The sequence below is a fragment of the Tenrec ecaudatus genome, unplaced genomic scaffold (genome assembly GCF_050624435.1).
Source record: "Tenrec ecaudatus isolate mTenEca1 unplaced genomic scaffold, mTenEca1.hap1 Scaffold_532, whole genome shotgun sequence".
NCBI lineage: Eukaryota > Metazoa > Chordata > Mammalia > Afrosoricida > Tenrecidae > Tenrec > Tenrec ecaudatus.
Window position 1 is genome coordinate 820,912 of NW_027459447.1, and position 22,213 is coordinate 843,124.

Consider the following 22,213-nt stretch of genomic DNA (forward strand, 5'->3'; position numbering starts at 1 on the left):
GTCCCAGCCTGGGGCTCCCAAATCTTAAGGGCTGGGGCGCCCCAGGCCTGGGGCTCCCAAAGCCTAAGGGCGGGGGCGCCCCAGGCCTGGAGCTCCCAAAGCCTAAGGGCTGGGGCGCCCCTGGCCTGGGGCACCCAAAGTCTAAGGGGTGGGGCGCCCCAGGCCAGTGGCTCCCAAAGTCTAAGGGCTGGGGCGCCCCAGGCCAGGGGCTCCGTAAGCCTAAGGCCTGGGGCTCCCTTAGCCTTAGGGCTGGAGCATACCAGGCCTGGGGCTCCCAAAGCCTAAGGGCTGGGGAGCCCCAGGCCTGGGGCTTCCAAAGCCTAAGGGTTGGGGCGCCCCAGACCTGGGGCTCCAAAAGCCTAAGGGCTAGGGCGTCCCAGGCTTTGGCTCCCAAAACCTAAGGGCTGGGTCGTACCAGGCTTGGGCTGCCAAAGCCTAATGGCTGGGGCGACCCCGGGTTGGGGCTCCCTAAGCCGAAGGGCTGGGGCACCCGAGGCCTGGGGCTCGCAAATCCTAAGGGCTGGCTTGCCCCAGGCCTGGGGCTCCCAAAGCCTGAGGGCTGGGGCGCCCTAGGTCTGTCGCGCCCTAAGCCGAAGGGCTGGGGCGTCCCAGGCTATAGGCTCCCTAAGCCGAAGGGCTGGGTGCCCCCAGACCTGGGCCTCCCTAAGCCTAAGCGCTGGGGCGTCCCAGGCCTGTGGCTCCCAAAACCTAAGAGCTGGGGTGCCCCAAGCCTGGGGCTCTCAAACACTAAGGGCTGGGCGCCCCAGGCCTGGGGCTCCCAAACCTAAGGGCTGTGGCGTCCCAGCCTGGGGCTCCCAAATCCTAAGGGTTGGGGCGCCCCAGGTTTGGGGCTTCCAAAGCCTAAGGGCTGGGCCGCCCCAGGCCTGGGGCTCCCAAAGCCTAAGGGCTGGGACGCCCCAGGCTTTGGCTCCCAAAACCTAAGGGGTGGGTCGCCCAGGCTTGGGCTCCCAAAGCCTAACGTATGGGGAACCCCTGGCCTGGGGCTCCCAAAGCCTAAGGGCTGGGGCGCCGCAGGCCAGGGGCTCCCTAAGCCGAAGGGCTGGGGCGCCCTAGGTCTGGGGCGCCCAAAGTCTAAGGGCTGTGGTGCCCCAGGCCTGGGGCTCCGTAAGCCTAAGGGCTGGTGCGCCCCAGGCCTGGGGCTCCCAAATCCTAAGGGCGGGGGCGCCCCAGGCCAGGGGGTCCCTAATCCTAAGTGCTGGGGCGTATCTGGCCTGGGGCTCCCAAAGCCTAAGGGCTAGGGCGCCCCAGGCTTTGGCTCCCAAAACCTAAGGGCTTGGTCGCACCAGGCTTGGGCTGCCAAAGCCTAACGGCTGGGGCGCCCCCGGGCTGGGGCTCCCAAAACCTAGGGTTTGGGGCCCCCCAGGCCAGGGGCTCCCTAATCCAAAGGGCTGGGGCGTACCTGGCCTGGGGCTCCCAAAGCCTAAGGGCTTGGGGGCCCCAGGCCTGGGACTCCCAAAGCTTAAGGGCTGGCGTGCCCCAAGCCTGGGCCTCCCAAAGCCTGAGGGCTGGGGCGCCCTAGGTCTGTCGCGCCCTAAGCCGAAGGGCTGGGGCATCCCAGGCTATAGGCTCCCTAAGCCTAAGGGCTGGGACGCCCCAGGCCTGGGGCTCCCTAAGCCGAAAGGCTGGGTGCCCCCAGGTCTGGGGCTGCCTAAGCCTAAGCGCTGGGGTGCCCCAGTCCTGTGGCTCCCAAAGCTTAAGGGCTGGGGCGCCCCAAGCCTGGGGCTCTCAAACCCTAAGGGCCGGGGGCCCCAGGACTGGGGCTCCCTAAGCCTAAGCACTGTGGCGTCCCAGGCCTGTGGCTCCCAAAGCCTGAGGGCTGGGGCGCCCCCGGCCTGGGGCGCCCAAAGACTAAGGGATGGGGCGCCCCAGGCCAGGGGCTCCCTAAGCCGAAGGGCTGGGGCGCCCTAGGTTGGGGCGCCCAAAGCCTAAGGGCTGTGGTGCCCCAGGCCTGGGGCTCCGTAAGCCTAAGGGCTGGGGTGCCCCAGGCCTGGGGCTCCCAAATCCTAAGGGCTAGGCGCCCCAGGCCAGGGTGTCCCTAATCCTAAGGGCTGGGGTGTACCTGACCTGGGGCTCCCAAAGCCTAAGGGCTTGGGCGCCCCAGGCCTGGGACTCCCAAAGCCTAAGGGCTGGCGTGCCACAGGCCTGGGGCTCCCAAAACCTGAGGGATGGGGCGCCCGAGGTCTGTCGCGCCCTAAGCCGAAGGGCTGGGGCGTCCCAGCCTGGGGCTCCCAAATCTTAAGGGCTGGGGCGCCCCAGGCCTGGGGCTCCCAAAGCCTAACGGCGGGGGCGCCCCAGGCCTGGAGCTCCCAAAGCCTAAGGGCTGGGGCGCCCCTGGCCTGGGGCTCCCAAAGTCTAAGGGGTGCGGCGCCCCAGGCCAGGGGCTCCCAAAGTCTAAGGGCTGGGGCGCCCCAGGCCAGGGGCTCCGTAAGCCTAAGGCCTGGGGCTCCCTTAGCCTTAGGGCTGGAGCATACCAGGCCTGGGGCTCCCAAAGCCTAAGGGTTGGGGCGCCCCAGACCTGGGGCTCCAAAAGCCTAAGGGCTAGGGCGTCCCAGGCTTTGGCTCCCAAAACCTAAGGGCTGGGTCGTACCAGGCTTGGGCTGCCAAAGCCTAATGGCTGGGGCGACCCCGGGTTGGGGCTCCCTAAGCCGAAGGGCTGGGGCACCCCAGGCCTGGGGCTCGCAAATCCTAAGGGCTGGCTTGCCCCAGGCCTGGGGCTCCCAAAGCCTGAGGGCTGGGGCGCCCTAGGTCTGTCGCGCCCTAAGCCGAAGGGCTGGGGCGTCCCAGGCTATAGGCTCCCTAAGCCGAAGGGCTGGGTGCCCCCAGACCTGGGCCTCCCTAAGCCTAAGCGCTGGGCCGTCCCAGGCCTGTGGCTCCCAAAACCTAAGAGCTGGGGCGCCCCAAGCCTGGGGCTCTCAAACACTAAGGGCTGGGCGCCCCAGGCCTGGGGCTCCCAAACCTAAGGGCTGTGGCGTCCCAGCCTGGGGCTCCCAAATCCTAAGGGTTGGGGCGCCCCAGGTCTGGGGCTTCCAAAGCCTAAAGGCTGGGCCGCCCCAGGCCTGGGGCTCCCAAAGCCTAAGGGCTGGGACGCCCCAGGCTTTGGCTCCCAAAACCTAAGGGGTGGGTCGCCCAGGCTTGGGCTCCCAAAGCCTAACGTATGGGGAACCCCTGGCCTGGGGCTTCCAAAGCCTAAGGGCTGGGGCGCCGCAGGCCAGGGGCTCCCTAAGCCGAAGGGCTGGGGCGCCCTAGGTCTGGGGCACCCAAAGTCTAAGGGCTGTGGTGCCCCAGGCCTGGGGCTCCGTAAGCCTAAGGGCTGGTGCACCCCAGGCCTGGGGCTCCCAAATCCTAAGGGCGGGGGCGCCCCAGGCCAGGGGGTCCCTAATCCTAAGTGCTGGGGCGTATCTGGCCTGGGGCTCCCAAAGCCTAAGGGCTAGGGCGCCCCAGGCTTTGGCTCCCAAAACCTAAGGGCTTGGTCGCACCAGGCTTGGGCTGCCAAAGCCTAACGGCTGGGGCGCCCCCGGGCTGGGGCTCCCAAAGCCTAAGGGCTGGGACGCCCCAGGCCAGGGGCTCCCTAAGCCAAAGGGCTGGGGCGCCCTAGGTCTGGGGCGCCCAAAGCCTAAGGGCTGTGGCGCCCTAGGCCTGGGGCTCCGTAAGCCTAAGGGCTGGGGCACCCCAGGCCTGGGGCTCCCAAATCCATAGGGTGGGGGCGCCACAGGCCTGCGGCTCCCAAAACCTAGGGTCTGGGGCCCCCCAGGCCAGGGGCTCCCTAATCCAAAGGGCTGGGGCGTACCTGGCCTGGGGCTCCCAAAGCCTAAGGGCTTGGGCGCCCCAGGCCTGGGACTCCCAAAGCTTAAGGGCTGGCGTGCCCCAAGCCTGGGCCTTCCAAAGCCTGAGGGCTGGGGCGCCCTAGGTCTGTCGCGCCCTAAGCCGAATGGCTGGGGCATACCAGGCTATAGGCTCCCTAAGCCTAAGGGCTGGGACGCCCCAGGCCTGGGGCTCCCTAAGCCGAAAGGCTGGGTGCCCCCAGGTCTGGGGCTGCCTAAGCCTAAGCGCTGGGTTGCCCCAGTCCTGTGGCTCCCAAAGCTTAAGGGCTGGGGCGCCCCAAGCCTGGGGCTCTCAAACCCTAAGGGTGGGGGGCCCCAGGCCTGGGGCTCCCTAAGCCTAAGCGCTGTGGCGTCCCAGGCCTGTGGCTCCCAAAGCCTGAGGGCTGGGGCGCCCTAGGTCTGTCGCACCCTAAGCCGAAGGCCTGGGGCGTCCCAGGCTATAGGCTCCCTAAGCCGAAGGGCTGGGTGCCCCCAGGCCTGGGCCTCCCTAAGCCTAAGCGCTGGGGCGTCCCAGGCCTGTGGCTCCCAAAACCTAAGAGCTGGGGCGCCCCAAGCCTGGGGCTCTCAAACACTAAGGGCTGGGCGCCCCAGGCCTGGGGCTCCCAAAACCTAAGAGCTGTGGCGTCCCAGCCTGGGGCTCCCAAATCCTAAGGGTTGGGGCGCCCCAGGTCTGGGGCTTCCAAAGCCTAAGGGCTGGGCCGCCCCAGGCCTGGGGCTCCCAAAGCCTAAGGGCTGGGACGCCCCAGGCTTTGGCTCCCAAAACCTAAGGGGTGGGTCGCCCAGGCTTGGGCTCCCAAAGCCTAACGTATGGGGAACCCCTGGCCTGGGGCTCCCAAAGCCTAAGGGCTGGGGCGCCGCAGGCCAGGGGCTCCCTAAGCCGAAGGGCTGGGGCGCACTAGGTCTGGGGCGCCCAAAGTCTAAGGGCTGTGGTGCCCCAGGCCTGGGTCTCCGTAAGCCTAAGGGCTGGTGCGCCCCAGGCCTGGGGCTCCCAAATCCTAAGGGCGGGGGCGCCCCAGGCCAGGGGGTCCCTAATCCTAAGTGCTGGGGCGTATCTGGCCTGGGGCTCCCAAAGCCTAAGGGCTAGGGCGCCCCAGGCTTTGGCTCCCAAAACCTAAGGGCTTGGTCGCACCAGGCTTGGGCTGCCAAAGCCTAACGGCTGGGGCGCCCCCGGGCTGGGGCTCCCAAAGCCTAAGGGCTGGGACGCCCCAGGCCAGGGGCTCCCTAAGCCAAAGGGCTGGGGCGCCCTAGGTCTGGGGCGCCCAAAGCCTAAGGGCTGTGGCGCCCTAGGCCTGGGGCTCCGTAAGCCTAAGGGCTGGGGCACCCCAGGCCTGGGGCTCCCAAATCCATAGGGTGGGGGCGCCACAGGCCTGCGGCTCCCAAAACCTAGGGTCTGGGGCCCCCCAGGCCAGGGGCTCCCTAATCCAAAGGGCTGGGGCGTACCTGGCCTGGGGCTCCCAAAGCCTAAGGGCTTGGGCGCCCCAGGCCTGGGACTCCCAAAGCTTAAGGGCTGGCGTGCCCCAAGCCTGGGCCTTCCAAAGCCTGAGGGCTGGGGCGCCCTAGGTCTGTCGCGCCCTAAGCCGAATGGCTGGGGCATACCAGGCTATAGGCTCCCTAAGCCTAAGGGCTGGGACGCCCCAGGCCTGGGGCTCCCTAAGCCGAAAGGCTGGGTGCCCCCAGGTCTGGGGCTGCCTAAGCCTAAGCGCTGGGTTGCCCCAGTCCTGTGGCTCCCAAAGCTTAAGGGCTGGGGCGCCCCAAGCCTGGGGCTCTCAAACCCTAAGGGTGGGGGGCCCCAGGCCTGGGGCTCCCTAAGCCTAAGCGCTGTGGCGTCCCAGGCCTGTGGCTCCCAAAGCCTGAGGGCTGGGGCGCCCTAGGTCTGTCGCACCCTAAGCCGAAGGCCTGGGGCGTCCCAGGCTATAGGCTCCCTAAGCCGAAGGGCTGGGTGCCCCCAGGCCTGGGCCTCCCTAAGCCTAAGCGCTGGGGCGTCCCAGGCCTGTGGCTCCCAAAACCTAAGAGCTGGGGCGCCCCAAGCCTGGGGCTCTCAAACACTAAGGGCTGGGCGCCCCAGGCCTGGGGCTCCCAAAACCTAAGAGCTGTGGCGTCCCAGCCTGGGGCTCCCAAATCCTAAGGGTTGGGGCGCCCCAGGTCTGGGGCTTCCAAAGCCTAAGGGCTGGGCCGCCCCAGGCCTGGGGCTCCCAAAGCCTAAGGGCTGGGATGCCCCAGGCTTTGGCTCCCAAAACCTAAGGGGTGGGTCGCCCAGGCTTGGGCTCCCAAAGCCTAACGTATGGGGAACCCCTGGCCTGGGGCTCCCAAAGCCTAAGGGCTGGGGCGCCGCAGGCCAGGGGCTCCCTAAGCCGAAGGGCTGGGGCGCACTAGGTCTGGGGCGCCCAAAGTCTAAGGGCTGTGGTGCCCCAGGCCTGGGTCTCCGTAAGCCTAAGGGCTGGTGCGCCCCAGGCCTGGGGCTCCCAAATCCTAAGGGCGGGGGCGCCCCAGGCCAGGGGGTCCCTAATCCTAAGTGCTGGGGCGTATCTGGCCTGGGGCTCCCAAAGCCTAAGGGCTAGGGCGCCCCAGGCTTTGGCTCCCAAAACCTAAGGGCTTGGTCGCACCAGGCTTGGGCTGCCAAAGCCTAACGGCTGGGGCGCCCCCGGGCTGGGGCTCCCAAAGCCTAAGGGCTGGGACGCCCCAGGCCAGGGGCTCCCTAAGCCAAAGGGCTGGGGCGCCCTAGGTCTGGGGCGCCCAAAGCCTAAGGGCTGTGGCGCCCTAGGTCTGGGGCTCCGTAAGCCTAAGGGCTGGGGCACCCCAGGCCTGGGGCTCCCAAATCCTAAGGGTGGGGGCGCCACAGGCCTGCGGCTCCCAAAACCTAGGGGCTGGCCCCCCCAGGCCAGGGGCTCCCTAATCCAAAGGGATGGGGTGTACCTGGCCTGGGGCTCCCAAAGCCTAAGGGCTTGGGCGCCCCAGGCCTGGGACTCCCAAAGCTTAAGGGCTGGCGTGCCCCAGGCCTGGGCCTCCCAAAGCCTGAGGGCTGGGGCGCCCTAGGTCTGTCGCGCCCTAAGCCGAAGGGCTGGGGCATCCCAGGCTATAGGCTCCCTAAGCCTAAGGGCTGGGACGCCCCAGGCCTGGGGCTCCCTAAGCCGAAAGGCTGGGTGCCCCCAGGCCTGGAGCTGCCTAAGCCTAAGCGCTGGGGTGCCCCAGGCCTGTGGCTCCCAAAGCCTAAGGGCTGGGGCGCCCCAAGCCTGGGGCTCTCAAACCCTAAGGGCGGGGGGCCCCAGGCCTGGGGCTCCCAAAACCTATGGGCTGGGGCGTCCCAGCCTGGGGCTCCCAAAGCCTAAGGGTTTGAGCGCCCCAGGCCTGGGACTCCCAAAGCTAAGGGCTGGCGTGCCACAGGCCTGGGGCTTCCAAAGCCAAAGGGCTGGGGCGCCCTAGGTCTGTCGCGCCCTAAGCCGAAGGGCTGGGGCGTCCCAGGCCATAGGCTCCCTAAGCCTAAGGGCTGGGGCGCCCCAGGCCTGGGGCTCCCAAAGCCTAAGGGCTGGGACGCCCCAGGCCTGCGGCTCCCTAAGCCGAAGGGCTGGGTGACCCCAGGCCTGGGGTCCCTAAGTCTAAGGGCTGGGGCGCCCCAGGCCTGGGGCTCCCAAAGCCTAAGCGCTGGGGCGCCCCAGACCTGGGGCTCCCAAAGCCTAAGGCTGGTGAGCACCGGCCTGGGGCTCCCAAAGCCTAAGGGCTGGGGCGCTCCAGGCCAGGGGCTCCCTAAACCTAAGGGCGGGGGCGCCCCAGGCCTGGGGCTCCCTAAGCCGAAGGACTGTGACGCCCGGTCTGGGGCTCCCTAAGCCGAAGGGCTGGGTGTCCCTAGGCATGGGGCTCTCAAAGCATAAGGGCTGGGGCGCCCCAGGCCTTGGGCTTCCTAAGACAAAGGGCTGTGGCGCCCAAGGCCAGACGCTCCCTAAGCCTAAGGGCTGGGGAGCCCCAGGCCTGGGGCTCCCAAGCCTAAGGGCTGGGGTGCCCCAGGCCTGGGGCTCCCAAAACCTAAGGGCTGGGGCGCCCCAGGCCAGGTGCTCCCTAAGCCTAAGGGCTGGGGCGTACCAGGCCTGGGACTCCCAGCCTAAGGGCTGTGGCGCCTTGGTCTGGAACTCCCAAAGCCTAAGGGCTGGGGCGCCCCGAGCCTGGGGCTCCCTAAGCCTAAGGGCTGGGCGCCCCAGGCCTGGGGCTCCCAAAACCTATGGGCTGGGGCGTCCCAGCCTGGGGCCCCAAAAGCCTAAGGGCTGTGGCGTCCAAGGCCTGGGGCTCCCTAAGACTAAAGGCTGCGGCGCCCTAGGCCTGGGACTCCCTAAGCCGAAGGGCTGGGTGTCCTCAGGCCTAGGGCTCCCTAAGCCTAAGGAATGGGGCGCCCCAGGCCTGGGGCTCCCAAAGCATAAGCGCTGGGGCGCCCCAGGCCTGGGGCTCCCAAAGCCTAAGGGCTCGGGCACCCCGGATTGGGGCTCTCAAAGCCTAAGGGTTGGGGCGCCCCAGGCCAGTGGCTCCCTAAACCTAAGGGCGGGGGCGCCCCAGGCCTGGGTCTCCCTACCCGAAGGGCTGGTATGCCCAGGCATGGGGTTCCCTAAGCCTAAGGGCTGGGGCACCCCGGCCTGGGGCTCCCAAAGCCTAAGGGCTGGGGCGCCCCAGGCAGGTGGCTCCCTAAACCTAACAGCTGGGGCGCCCCAGGCCTGGGGCTCTCAAAGCCTACGGGTTGGGGCGCCCCAGGCCTGGGGCTCCCTAAGAAAAAGGGCTGTGGCGCCCCAGGCCAGAAGCTCCCTAAGCCTAACGGCTGGGGCGACCCAGGCCTGGGGCTCCCTAAGCCTAAGGCCCTGGGCACCCCAGGCGTGGGGCTCCCAAAGCCAAGGGCAGGGGCGCCCCAGGCCTAGGGCTCACAAAACCTAAGGCTGGGGCGCCTCAGCCCTGGGGCTCCTAAAGCCTAAGTGCTAGGGCGCCCCAGGTCAGGGGCTCCCTAAGCCTAAGGGCTGGGGCACTCTAGGCCTGTGGCTCACAAAGCCAAAGGGCTGGGGCGCCCCAGGCCTGGGACTCCCAAAGCCTAAGGGCTGGCGTGCCCCAGGCCTGGGGCTCCCTATGCCTAAGCGCTGGGGAGCCCCAGGCCTGGAGCTCCCTAAGCCGAAGGGCTGGGCACCCCCAGGCCTGGGGCTCCCTATGCCTAAGCGCTGGGGAGCCCCAGGCCTGTGGCTCCCAAAGCCTAAAAGCTGGGGCGCCCCAAGCCTTGGGCTCTCAAACACTAAGGGCTGGGAGCCCCAGGCCTGGGGCTCCCAAAACCTATGGGCTGGGGCGTCCCAGTCTGGGGCTCCCAAATCCTAAGGGTTGGGGCGCCCCATGCCTGGGGCTTCCAAAGCCCAAGGGCTGCGGCGCCCCAGGCTTTGGATCCCAAAACCTAAGGGCTGGGTCGCACCAGGCTTGAGCTCCCAAAGCCTAACGGCTGGGGCACCCCCGGCCTGGGGCTCCCAAAGCCTAAGGGCTGGGGCGCCCCAGGCCAGGGGCTCCCTAAGCCGAAGGGCTGGTGCGCCCTAGGTCTGGGGCACCCAAAGCCTGAGGGCTGTGGTGCCCCAGGCCAGGGAGTCCCTAATCCTAAGGGCTGGGGCGTACCTGGCCTGGGGCTCACAAAGCCTAAAGGCTTGGGCGCCCCAGGACAGGGGGTCCCTAATCCTAAGGGCTGGGGCGTACCTGGCCTGGGGCTCCCAAAGCCTAAGAGCTGGGGTGTCCCAGGCCATAGGCTCCCTAAGCCTAAGGGCTGGGACGCCCCAGGCCTGGGGCTCCCTAAGCCGAAGGGCTGGGTGCCCCCAGGCCTGGCGCACCCTAAGCCTAAGGGCTGGGGCGCCCCAGGCGTGGGGCTCCCAAAACCTAATCGCTGGGGCGCCCCAGGCCTGGGGCTCCCAAAACCTAAGGACTGGGCGCCCCGGCCAGGGGCTCCCAAAGCCTAAGGGCTGGGGCGCCCCAGGCCTGGGGCTCCCTAAACCTAAGGGCGGGGGCGCCCCAGGACTGGGGCTCCCTAAGCCGAAGGGCTGTGACGCCCAGGTCTGGGGCTCCCTAAGCCGAAGGGCTGGGTGCTCCAAGGCCTGGGGCTCCCAAAGCATAAGGGCTGGGGTGCCACAGGCCTGGAGCTCCCAAAGCCTAAGGGCTGGGGCGACCCAGACCTGGCGCCCAAAGCCTAAGGGCTGGGGCGCCCCAGGCCTGGGGCTCCCAAAGCCTAAGGGTTGGGGCGCCCCAGGCCTTGGGCTTCCTAAGACAAAGGGCTGTGGCGCCCCAGGCCAGAGGTTCCCTAAGCCTAAGGGAAGAGGCGCCCCAGGCCTAGGGCTCCCAAAACCTAAGGGCTGGGACGCCCCAGGCCTGGGGTTCCGAAGCCTAAGGGCTGGGGCGCCCCACCCCAGGTGCTCCCTAAGCCTAAGGGCTGGGGCGTACCAGGCCTGGGACTCCCAAAGCCTAAGGTCTGGGGCGCCTAGGTCTGGGACTTCCAAAGCCTAACGGCTGTGGCCCCTCGAGCCTGGGGCTCTCTAAGCCTAAGGGCAGGGACGCCCCAGGCCTGGGGCTCCCTAAGCCGAAGAGCTGGGTCCTCCCAGGCCTGGGGCTCCATAAGCCTAAGGGCTGGGGCGCCCCAGGCCTGTGGCTCCAAAAGCCTAAGAGTTGGGCGCCCCAAGCCTGGGGCTCCCAAAGCCTAAGGGCTGGGCGCCCCAGGCCTGGGGCTTCCATATCCTATGGGTTGGGGCGTCCCAGCCTGGGGCTCCAAAAGCCTAAGGGCTGGGGCGCCCAAGGCCTGGGGCTCCCTAAGACTAAGGGCTGGGACGTACCAGGACTGGGGCTCCATAAGCCTAAGGGCTGGGGCGACCCAGGCCTGGGGCTCCCTAAGCCTAAGGGCTGGGGCACCCGAGGCCTGGGGCTCCCTAAGCCAAGGGCAGGGGCGCCCCAGGCCTGTGGCTCCAAAAGCCTAAGAGTTGGGCGCCCCAAGCCTGGGGCTCCCAAAGCCTAAGGGCTGGGCGCCCCAGGCCTGGGGCTTCCATATCCTATGGGTTGGGGCGTCCCAGCCTGGGGCTCCAAAAGCCTAAGGGCTGGGGCGCCCAAGGCCTGGGGCTCCCTAAGACTAAGGGCTGGGACGTACCAGGACTGGGGCTCCATAAGCCTAAGGGCTGGGGCGACCCAGGCCTGGGGCTCCCTAAGCCTAAGGGCTGGGGCACCCGAGGCCTGGGGCTCCCTAAGCCAAGGGCAGGGGCGCCCCAGGCCTGGGGCTCCCAAAGCCTAAGTGCTGGGGCGCCCCAGGTCAGGGGCTCCCTAAGCCAAAGGGCTGGGGCGTACCAGGCCTGTGGCTTCCAAAGCCTAAGGGCTGGGGTGCCCCAGGCCTGGGACTCCCTAAGCCTAAGGGCAGGGACGCCCCAGGCCTGGGGCTCCCTAAGCCGAAGAGCTGGGTCCCCCCAGGTCTGGGGCTCCCTAAGCCTAAGGACTGGGGCGCCCCAGGCTGTGGCTCCCAGAGCCTACGAGCTGGGGCGCCCCAGGCCTGTGGCTCCCAGAGCCTACGAGCTGGGGAGCCCCAGGCCTGTGGCTCTCAGAGCCTACGAGCTGGGGCGCCCCAGGCCTGTGGCTCCAAAAGCCTAAGAGTTGGGGCGTCCCAAGCCTGGGGATCCCAAAGCCTAAGGGCTGGGCGCCCCAGGCCTGGGGCTCCCAAATCCTATGGGCTGGGGCGTCCCAGCCTGGGGCTCCCAAATCCTACGGGCTGGGGCACCCCAGGCCTGGGGCTCCCAAAGCCTAAGGGCTGGGGCACCCCAGACCTGGGGCTTCCAAAGCATAAGGGCTGGTGCGCCCCAGGCCTGGGGCTCCCAAAGCCTAAGGGCGGGGACAGCCCAGGCCTGGGACACCCAAATCCTAAGGGCTGGGATGCCCCTGGCCTGGGCCTCCCAAAGCCTAAGGGCTGGGGCGCCCCAGGCCAGGGGCTCCCTAAGCCTAAGGGCTGGGCCCTACCAGGCCTGGGGCTCCCAAAGCCTAAGGACTGGGGCGCCCCAGGCCTGGGACTCCCAAAGCCTAATGGCTGGGGTGCCCCAGGACTGGGGCTCCCAAAGCCTAAGGGCTGCGGCGCCCCAGGCCTGGGGCTCACAAAGCCTAAGGGCAATTGCCCCCCAGGTCTGGGGCTCCCAAAGCCTAAATCCTGGGACACCCCAGACCAGGGGCTCCCTAAGCCTAAGGGCTGGGGCGTACCGGGCCTGGGGCTCCCAAAGCCTAAGGGCTGGGGCGCCCCAGGCCAGGGACTCCCAAAGCCTAAGGGCTGGGGCGCCCCAGGCCTCGGGCTTCCAAAGCCTAAGGCCTGGGGCGCTCCACGGCTCGGGCTCCCTAAGCCTAAGGGCTGGGGCATACCAGGCCTGGGGCTCCCAAATCCTAAGGGCGGGGGTGCCCCAGGCCTGGGGCTCACAACGCCTAAGGGCTGGGGCGCCCCAGGCCTGGGGCTCCCAAAACCTAAGGGCAGGGGCGCCCCTGGCCTGGGGCTCCCAAAGTCTAAAGGCTGGGGCGCCACAGGCCAGGGGCTCCCTAAGCCTAAGGGCTGGGCCGTACCAGGCCTGGGGCTCCAAAAACCTAAGGGTTGGGGAGCCCCATGCCTGGGGCTCCCAAAGCCTAAGGCCTGGGGCGCCCCAGGCCAGGGGCTCCCTAAGCCTAAGGGCTGGGGCGTACCAGGCCTGGGGCTCTCAAAGCCTAAGGGCTGGGGCACCCCAGGCCTGGGACTCCCAAAGCCTAAGGGCTGGGTCACCCCAGGCCTGGGGCTCCCAAAGCCTAAGGGCGGGGGCGCCCCAGGCCTGGGGCTCCTAAAGCCTAAGGGCGGGAGCACCCCAGGCCTGGGGCTCCCAAAGCCTAAGGGCGGGGGCGCCCCAGGCCTGGGGCTCCCAAAGCCTAAGGGCTGGGGTGCCCCAGGCCTGGGCCTCCCAAAGCCTAAGGGCTGGGGCGCCCCAGGCCTGGGGCCCCCAAAGCCTAAGGGCTGGGGCACCCCAGGCCTGGGGCTTCCTACGCCTAAGGGCTGGGGCACCCCAGGCCTGGGGCTCCCAAAGCCTAAGAGCTGGGGCGCCCCAGGCCTGGGACTCCCAAAGCCTAAGGGCTGGGGCGCCCTAGGCCTGGCTCGCCCTAAGCCTAACGGCTGGGGCGCCCCAGGCCTGGAGCTCCCTAAGCCGAATGGCTGGGTGCCCCCAGGCCTGGGGCTCCCTAATCCTAAGGGCTGGGACGCCCCAGGCCTGGGGCTCCTTAAGCCGAAGAGCTGGGCTCCCCAGGCCTGGGTCTCCCAAAGCCTAAGGGCTGGGGCGCCCCAGGCCTTGGGCTCCCAAAGCCTAAGTGCTGGGTCGCCCCAGGCCTGGGGCTCCCTAAGCCGAAGGGCTGGGTGCCCCCAGGCCTGGGGCTCTCTAAGCCTAAGGGCTTGGGCGTCCCAGGATGGGGCTCCCTAAGCCTAAGGGCTGGGGCGCCCCAGGCCTGGCGCTCCCTAAGACTATGGGCTGGAGTGCCCGAGGCCTGGATCTCCCTAGGCCTTAGGGCTGGGCGCCCAACCACAGGATCGCTATGAGTCGGTATTGACTGGAATGCAGTGAGAATGGTGTCAGAGATGGGTCAAAGGAATATGGCATGGCAACCCTAAGTGTCTGCTACAGAACCATAAAGTGCCTGGGATAGATGAGTTTATTGTGCTTGGCCTTTTAAGACCATCAAACGCGCAACAGTTAGAAAGACAAACATAACAAGTGTCATTTGAGATCCGGGGAAAGCAGAGAAACACTGCTAATGATGCAGGTTTGCTGCACAGCATTCTGGCAGAGCTTAGGGAAAGTCCATTGAATGGACCCTAGGACCTAGTGAGCCCCTCCTGGGTGTACAACCAAAGAAGCTCAGTCACTGAGTTGACTTTCATTCCTCGTGACCATATCAAACAAAGCTGAAATGTCCCATGATGTTTTCAAGGCTTCTATTGGGAAGAAGACAGCCGTGCCTTTATCCCACAGTGTGTGGAAGATGGCTTCAAACTACTGACCTTTGGGTTAGCAGCCAAGCACTTAATATCTCCCCCATCAAAGCTCTCTCCTGGATGTAGAAAAACAAACAAAACCCCAGTTGATTCTTCCTCATTAGCAACCCTACTAGGCACAGTAGAATTGCTGCTTTAGGTTTACAAAACTAAATTCTTACGAGAGTAGACAGCCTCTCTTTGCTCCATGGAATAGCTGGTGGGTTGGAACTGCTCACCTTGGGGTTAGCAGCCCAACGCATAATTCCTGGGTATATAGGCCAAGCTTTTTATCCAATTCACAGGGCCCTTGGGGCATTTTTACAAGAATGGTCACCACACTGATACCTGCAGTAGAGAAGAGTTGGAGCCGAATTGGATGCCAATCAACAGACAACTGAAAAAGGAAACAAAAGAAAGATGATGATTGCTCATGACCAAGTGGCACACAGCAGCACATGCAATTGATATGCAGCATGGCAATAACTCTTAATGACATTGCAAGGAGTTGAAAAGGTCAGAAACTGAATGAGATTTATATTGCAGTACCATTCATGGAAGCTGAAAGCCCGTTCACCAAGCAGCATGGTCTAGTGCACATGGCTGTATGCCTATAAGGACACACACACACCAAGCACCCAGCAGGGGGTATTAGTCTGAAGAGGGGAATGGAAGTGATGTGAATGTGGAAAAGGAGGGACAAAACACAAGCAGGGCCTGACATTGATCAGGGTTCACGGTGTGCTATAAAGTAGGCATGATTAATCACTTCCCTGTACCAGAAGGCTGAGCTAGATTTTTAAAGCAAATCGAGTGCCTGGAACACAATGGTTGTTAGCTGCTGTTGAGTCAGCCTCCAGTCCAACTCACTGTGACAACCAGCTCCCAGTGACTGCATGGGCAATATTCTCCCTGGTCCTGCACCATCTCTTTGGTTGTGCATCAGATTGTGATTCACAGGGTTTTTCGTTAACTGGTTTTCAGAAGTAGAATGCCAGGCTCTTCTTCATCGCTCATCTTAGTCTGGACACATCACAGAAACAGGTTCAGTCTCATAGCCGCACCCAACCAAGCTTCCCCATTTCAGTATCATAGCAACACAGAATCAGTTCAGTACCTCAGCAATAACCAAGCATCCCCCTGACAAATAAGTGTTGGATGCACATGAGTTTCATTGTCTTGGACTCAAACCCAGATCTCCCACATGGAAAAGGAGAATTCTACAACTGAACCACCAATTTACCCTCAGAATATAATATGTATCCAGTAAATGGTTATTAAGAATGTGGCTGCCAGGAAAATCCAGCAATTTCCTGCCAATGCTTAACACTAATATCTTCCCCCACACACTAGAAGGCTGCAGAGGAATGACTTTCTCCATGCCAGCCCTGGTATCTAGACAAGGGACCCAAACACTGAGCCACTGAGGCCCAGCAGGCTGGGAAGCAATGTCAAATTGGATGAGGTCAATCCTGGTTGAGTTAGTTTCCCTAAGCTCGCAGGGCAGTTTAGCATGTCCACAGCTGTGTTCTGAATAGCCATGCGATTACCACCGAGAGAAATTCTACATGCTTTCACACCCCATGCTAGTTGTTGCAGCCATCATTGAGTACAGTTCATGCTCATCACTATCTAGAACTCACGGTGACGCTGTGGGTGAGCCATTGGGCAGGTAACCTCAAGGTTGGCAGTTCAAAGGCACCAGTTGTTCTCTGAGAGGAAGGTGAGAAGATCTGCTCCTGTCAAGATTTAGCCTGAGGAATTTTATATAGGGTCACAGTGAGTCAGGATCAACTCAATGGTGTGGGTTTGGTTTATTAGACCCACCATCAGATCATATTTAATGTATTTATTAACATGTATATTTGCCACAAATCCAATGTCTTATTTTTATCACTGCATTTCAATACAATTTGTGCCTTTGTGATTCTGTATTTCATTGGAGGTATTGGGAATATTATTCTGGGGAGTGGGCAGGTGTTCCATAGCCTTTCCTAAATGCCAAAAGAATCCATGGGGTTGCAATGGTTAAGACCCTCTAATAGAGTTTATCAAAGAGCCCTGGAGGCACAATGGTTAAGTGCTCAGCTGCTATCCAAAAGGTTGAAGGTTTGAACCCACCAGTGGCTCTGTTCTTGGAAGAAAAACCAGGCAACTCATTCTTGTAAAGATTACAGCATAGAGAAGCCTAGAGCAGTGGTTCTCAAACTTCCTAATGCCACAACCCTTTCATACAGTTCCTCATGTTGTGGTGACCTCCACAACCATAAAAATATTCTCATTGCTGCTTCATAACTGTAACTTTGTTACAGTCACCCTGTGCAAGGGTCCCACAGGTTGAGAACCATTGGTCTAGAGAGCTCTGCACTGATGCATTGAGTCACTATGAGTTGGACTGGACTAGAAGGTTCCTAACAAAAACACCAACAATCCTTTTTTACCATGACCTTGTTAACTCAAAAAGATTAATAAGCAAATTCACAAATGAGGACATCCAGTTGCCCCTCCAAACTGGAGAAGCATAAGTTAAATGGTGACCCTGACCCCACGGTGTCCTCCAGCTGGTGCCATGATGCCTTTATTCCTTCTGCCTCTCAGTTCTGTGGAGAAGGGGAAAGGGAGGGAAAGAAAAAGAAAGAAATGAAAAGATAATTTTCCCAGCTTCTTCACATCACTTTATTGAACTTTACTTTTAGTAAAATTATTATGAAATGGAAATGGTGCTTTCACTATTTTGCTTTTAGGTGATATTCAGAGACATGGAGCTGGTCATTATTTGAGCCGGGGAGGTTAGTGTGCAGATTTTCTGAATATGGTTGAGCCAGCATGCCCCCTTCCAGGCCTAGCATTTCCCTGGGCTATGAGAAGTTATAGACAGTCTACCCTCTTCTTCCTCTGACTTCGCTGCAAACCATGGACACACTGGTTCTGACTTGACCTGGCTCCAGTACAGAAAAAAATATCCTCCTTGCATAATTGTAGTGCTTGCATTGGAAGGCACCCAGAGACAAATCTCTCATCTGGTGGCATAATGGGTTATGTGTTGGGCTATTAACTGCAAGGTCAGCAGTTGGAATTCACCAGTTGCTCCTTTGGAGAAAGATGAGTCTTTCTTCTCCCATAAAGAGTTATAGCCTTAGATGAGTATAAAAACTCAAAATGCATTGGCAGAGATTCCACAGAGAATAAGCCTCCATTAAATCCCCTGGGACCATTCACCAAGGATGGGATTAAACCCTGCTCACCGTCAGTACATCAGAAAGTGTATTGTTGCAGATATGATTAGGTTAAAAATTAACATCTTATCATTTGTCTTTACTCTTAACACGTTTTTCATTTGTTCTTTTTTTAATTTTCTGCTTTCCTTTTTATTGAAAAAAGTAACTAATATCACTAAACAAGTAGAGAATTTGTTAAATGAAAATCTAATCGGTTATGTAAACTTTCACTGAAAACATAACACACTTTTATTTTTACAAAGAGTTATAGCCTTGGAAACCCAGGAAGCCGGAGTATTTTCTCTCGATTGGATTGTTATGCACCCAATGGCAATGAGTGTTGTTGGATTTTGTTTCTTTATTGTTTTCTGTAGCTATGGTGGGGTATAGGGTTTATGTGTTGGGCTGCTGAACGCAATGTCTGAAATGGCAAATTTGAAATCCCCAGCCACTCCAAGGGAGAAAGATGAGGCTTTCTACTCCCCTAAAGAGTTCCAGTCTCAGAGCATCCAGTCCACAAAAAGAACAACATGGCTGGCCCCACTATTAGACATGATGCCCCTCAATGACCAAGGGTGATACAGGGGACAGCACTGGAGACACAGTGTGCGAATTGCACCTAACCTGATTCCACCACACCGAGGCAAAGTGTGGTGGAGTGCAGTGGAACAGCAGGGGAATGGAGTGGCAAGGTCCCCAGGGAATGCTGAAAGTGGACTTTGGGGCCAGGTTGTGGTGCCTCACCAGACTGGATTGGAAAACACTCCTAAGGTCCAACAAATGATCCTTGAACTAACTACAAGCTCTTCTTTCTTGATGTGTTTTGTTTTGTTCTTTGTCAGTGGTTTGTTTTTGTTGTTTTGTTGTCTGGTTCTATACTGTTGCTTTGTTTTCCTCTGTCTTGTTTTTGTGCATGGTAGTGGCTCCACAGGTCTCTCTAAATAAGACAGGCTGGATGAACTATCTGGAAGAAAAACAACAGGACCGACAGTTCCGGGGGCACTTGGGATAGGGGGAGGTGCGGGGGGGGTAAGGAAGTGGTGTTAACAAACACAGGGACAAGGGAACAACATGGGACTCAAAATGGTAGTGAGGGGAAGTGGCAGGCCTGGTAGGGAATGATCAAGGGTAAGGTTACGTAAAGAAGAGGTATAGCTGTAAAGTCAAGGGAGATGGAGGAAAGAGCTAGGAGTCAAAGTGCATTTATAGAGGTCTAGACAAAGACATGTACATGCAAATATAAATATCATACAGTTTCCTTTGTAGTGGTAGACCCCCAATCATAAAATTATATTCTTTGCTACTTCGTAACTCTCATTTTGTTACAAGTTATGGATAGTGCCACCCTGTAAAGGGTTCGTCTAAGTCCCAAAGGGGTCACGACCCACATGGTGAGAACCGCTGCTCTAAATTTAGAGGAGTTTCTCATAAGGTCTATTTCACCATACTGTTAGAAGCTCAAGTGCATTTGTTGTTGTTGTTAGGTGCCGTCGAGTGGGTATGTCTCATAGCAACTCTACGCACAATATAATGAAACGCCGCTCTGTCCTGTGACATCCTCACAGTGGTTCTATGCTTGCGCTCATTGTTGCAACCACTGTGCTAATGCATCTTGTTGGGGACCGCCTCCCTTTTCCTGCCCTTTCATACCAAGATTTGGGACTTCCTCTAGAGCAGTGGTTCTCAACTTTCCTTATGCCATGATATTTTCATATCGATTCTCATTTAGTGGTGACCCCCCCAACCATAAAAATGATTTCATTGCAGCTTCATAACTGTAATTTTGTTACTGTTATGAGTCACGACACCCCTGTGAAATTTTCATTCCATACCCACAAAGGGGTCGCGACACACAGGTGAAGATCCCCTGCTCTAAACTAAGAGGAGATTCTCTTAAGATAGAATTCAGCATACTGGTAGATGCACAAGTTCTGTTGTTATTGGTGTTAGGTACCATCGAGTGGGTTTTGACTCATAGTAACTCTATGCACAATATAATGAAATGCTTTCCCATCCTATGCCATCCTCACAGTGGTTCTTTTGCCTGTGCTCATTGTTGCAGCCACTGTGCTAATCCAACTTTTGGGTAGCTGCCTCTTTTCTGTGGCCTTTCAACTGTACCAAGACTTGTGTCTTCCTCTAGGGCAGTGGTTGTCAAATTTCCTAATGCCATGACCCTTTCACACAGTTCCTCATGTAGTGGTGACCCCCATCATAACATTATTGTTACTTCGTAACTGTAATTTTCCTACAGTTATGAATCATTTCACACCTGTGAAAGGGTCATTCGATCGCCAAAAGTGGTCGCAAACCACAGGATAAAAACCGCTGGTCTAAACTAAGAGGAGTTTCTCTTAATATCTACTTCACCCTATTGTCAGAAGCACAAATCCTATAGTTATTGTTAGATTCTGTTGTGTAGCTTTCGACGCCTAGCAACTCTAAGCACAATATGATGGAAAGGTTTCCTCTCCTGCGCCATCCTCCCAGTGGTTCTTTTGCTTGTGCGGATTGTTGCAGCCACTGTTGTATTCCACCGTGCTGTGGGCTGCCTCTTTTTGCTGCCCTTCTACTGAACCTAGATCTATGTCTCCCTCTAGGGCAGTGGTTCTCAACCTTCCTAATGCCATGACTCTTTCACACCATTTCTCATGTACTAGTGACCCCCCCCCCCAATCATAAAATTATTTTCCTTGTTACACCATAACTATAAATTTGCTATTGTTATGAATCAGGTCACCCATGTGAAATGCTCATTGTTCCCTCCTAAGACGTTGTGACCCACAGTTAGAGAACTGTTACTCTACACTAAGAGTTTCTTTTAAAGTCTTCTTCAGCATATTGTTAGAGGCACAAATCCTGTTGTTTGGTGCCTTCGAATGGGTTTAGGCTCATGCCAACTCTATGCACCATGTAATGAAATGCTTTCCCGTCCTGTGCCTTCCATACAGTGGTTCCTTTGCTCACACTCATTTTTGCAGCCACTGTGCTAATCCATCTTGTTGGGCACTGCCTCTCTTTTCCTGCCCTTCTGTACCGAGATATGTGTCTTCCTCTAGAGCAGTGGTTCTCAACTTTCCAAATGCCACAACCACTTCACACCATTCCTCATGTAGTGGTGACATCCAACCATAAAATATTTGCATTGCTACATCATCATTGTAATTTTGCTTCTGTTATGGATCAGGCCACCCATGTGAAAGGTTCGTTAGTCTCCTCAAAGGCGTCTCGACACACAGTTGGAGAACCAATGGTCTAAACGAATAGGAGTTTCTCGTAAGGTCTACTTCAGAATATTCTTAGAAGCCCAAGTTCTTTTTATTATTGTTTGGTGCCTTTGAGTGTGTGTTGGCTCATAGCAACTGTATGCACAATATAATGAAACTCGGCCCCATCTCGTGCCATCTCACTGTGGTCCTTTGCTTGTGCTCACTGCTGCATCTATTCCATCTTGTAGGGGCTGCCTGACTTTTGCAGCCCTTCTGCTGTACCAACATTTGTGTCTTCCTCTAGGACAATGTTTCTCATACATCCTAATTCTGCGGCCCTTTCGTACAGTTCCCAATGTAGTGGTGGACCCCAAACATAAAATTATAAAATTATATTCATTGATATTTCATAACTGTACTTTTGCTACTGTTATGAATCAGGCCATCACTGTGAAGGGGTGTTTCGAAACACCCCCCACCTGAAAGTGTTCACGACCCAATGTTGAGAACCCTGCTGTAAACTAAAAAGAGTTGCTCTTAAGATTTACTTCAGCATATTGTTAAACACACAAGCCCTGTTGTTATTGTTGTTAAGTTCCGCGGAGGGGGTTTTGGCTCATCGCATCTCTATGCACAATATCATGAAATGCTTCCCAGACCTGTGCCATCCTGACAGTGGTTGTTTGCTAGTGCTCATTGTTGGAGCCATATTGGGGGGGGGCTGGCTATTTTTTGTTGCCCTTCTGCTCTACCAAGATTTATGTCTTCCTTTAGGGCAGTGGTTCTCAACCTTCCTAATGCCACAACATTTTCATACCGTTCCTCATATAGTGCTGACTGCCAAATCATAAAATTATTTTCATTGCAACTTTGTAACTCTAATTTTTCTACTGTTATGACTGGGTGACCACTATGAAAGGTTCATTCATCCCCCAACAGGGCTCGTGACCCAAAAGTTGAGAACCGCTGCACTAAACTAATAGAAGTTTCTCTTAAGGTCTACTTCAGCACATTATAAGAAACACAAGTCCTGTTGTTTTGTTGTCAGGTGCAGTCGAGTGGGTTCTGACTCATAGCAACTCTATGCTCCATATAATGTAACGCTGCCCCATCTTATGCCATCCTCACAGTGTTCCCTTAGCTTGAGCTCATTGCTGCAGCCACTATGCTATTCCATCTATTTGGGGGCTGACTCTATATTGTGGCCCTTCAACTGTATCAAGACTTGTGTCTTCCTGTAGGACTGTGGTTTTCAGCAATCCTAATGCCACGACCCTTTCATACAGTGCCTCGTGTAGTAATGACCCCCCAACCAAAAAAATTATACTGTTGCTACTTCATAACTGTAATTTTGCTACTGTTACGTATCGGCCCACGCCTATGGGAGGGTCATTTGAACACCCCCAAAGGATTTACCACTCACAAGTTGAGAACGGCTGCTCTAAACTAAGAGCAGTTTCTCTCAAGGTTTAGTTGAGCATACTGTTAGATGTATGATTCCTCCTGTTATTGATGTTCGGGCCGTGGAGAGGTTTTCGGCTCATAGCAACCCTGTGCACAATATAATACAGGCCTGCCCAGACTTGCATCATCCTCACAGTGGTTCTTTGCTTGCGCTCATTGTTGCAGCCACCGTGCAAATCCGTCTTGTAGGGACTTCCTCTCTTCTGCTGCCCTTCTACTGTATTTGCGTCTTCCTCTAGGACAGTGTTTCTCACCTTTCCTATTTCTATGACCTTTCCATACACTTCCCAATGTGTAGTGGTGGTCCCCAAAGCACTAAGGTTTTTTTCTACTGTTTTTCCATAACTGTAATTTTGCAAGTCTTATGAATCTAGTCACCCTGTGAAAGGGTTGTTAACCAACCAAAGTGGTCACAAATCACAGGTTGAGAACCGCTGTTCTAAATTAAGAGCAGTTTCTCCTGTGGTCTAGCTCAGTATATTATTACAC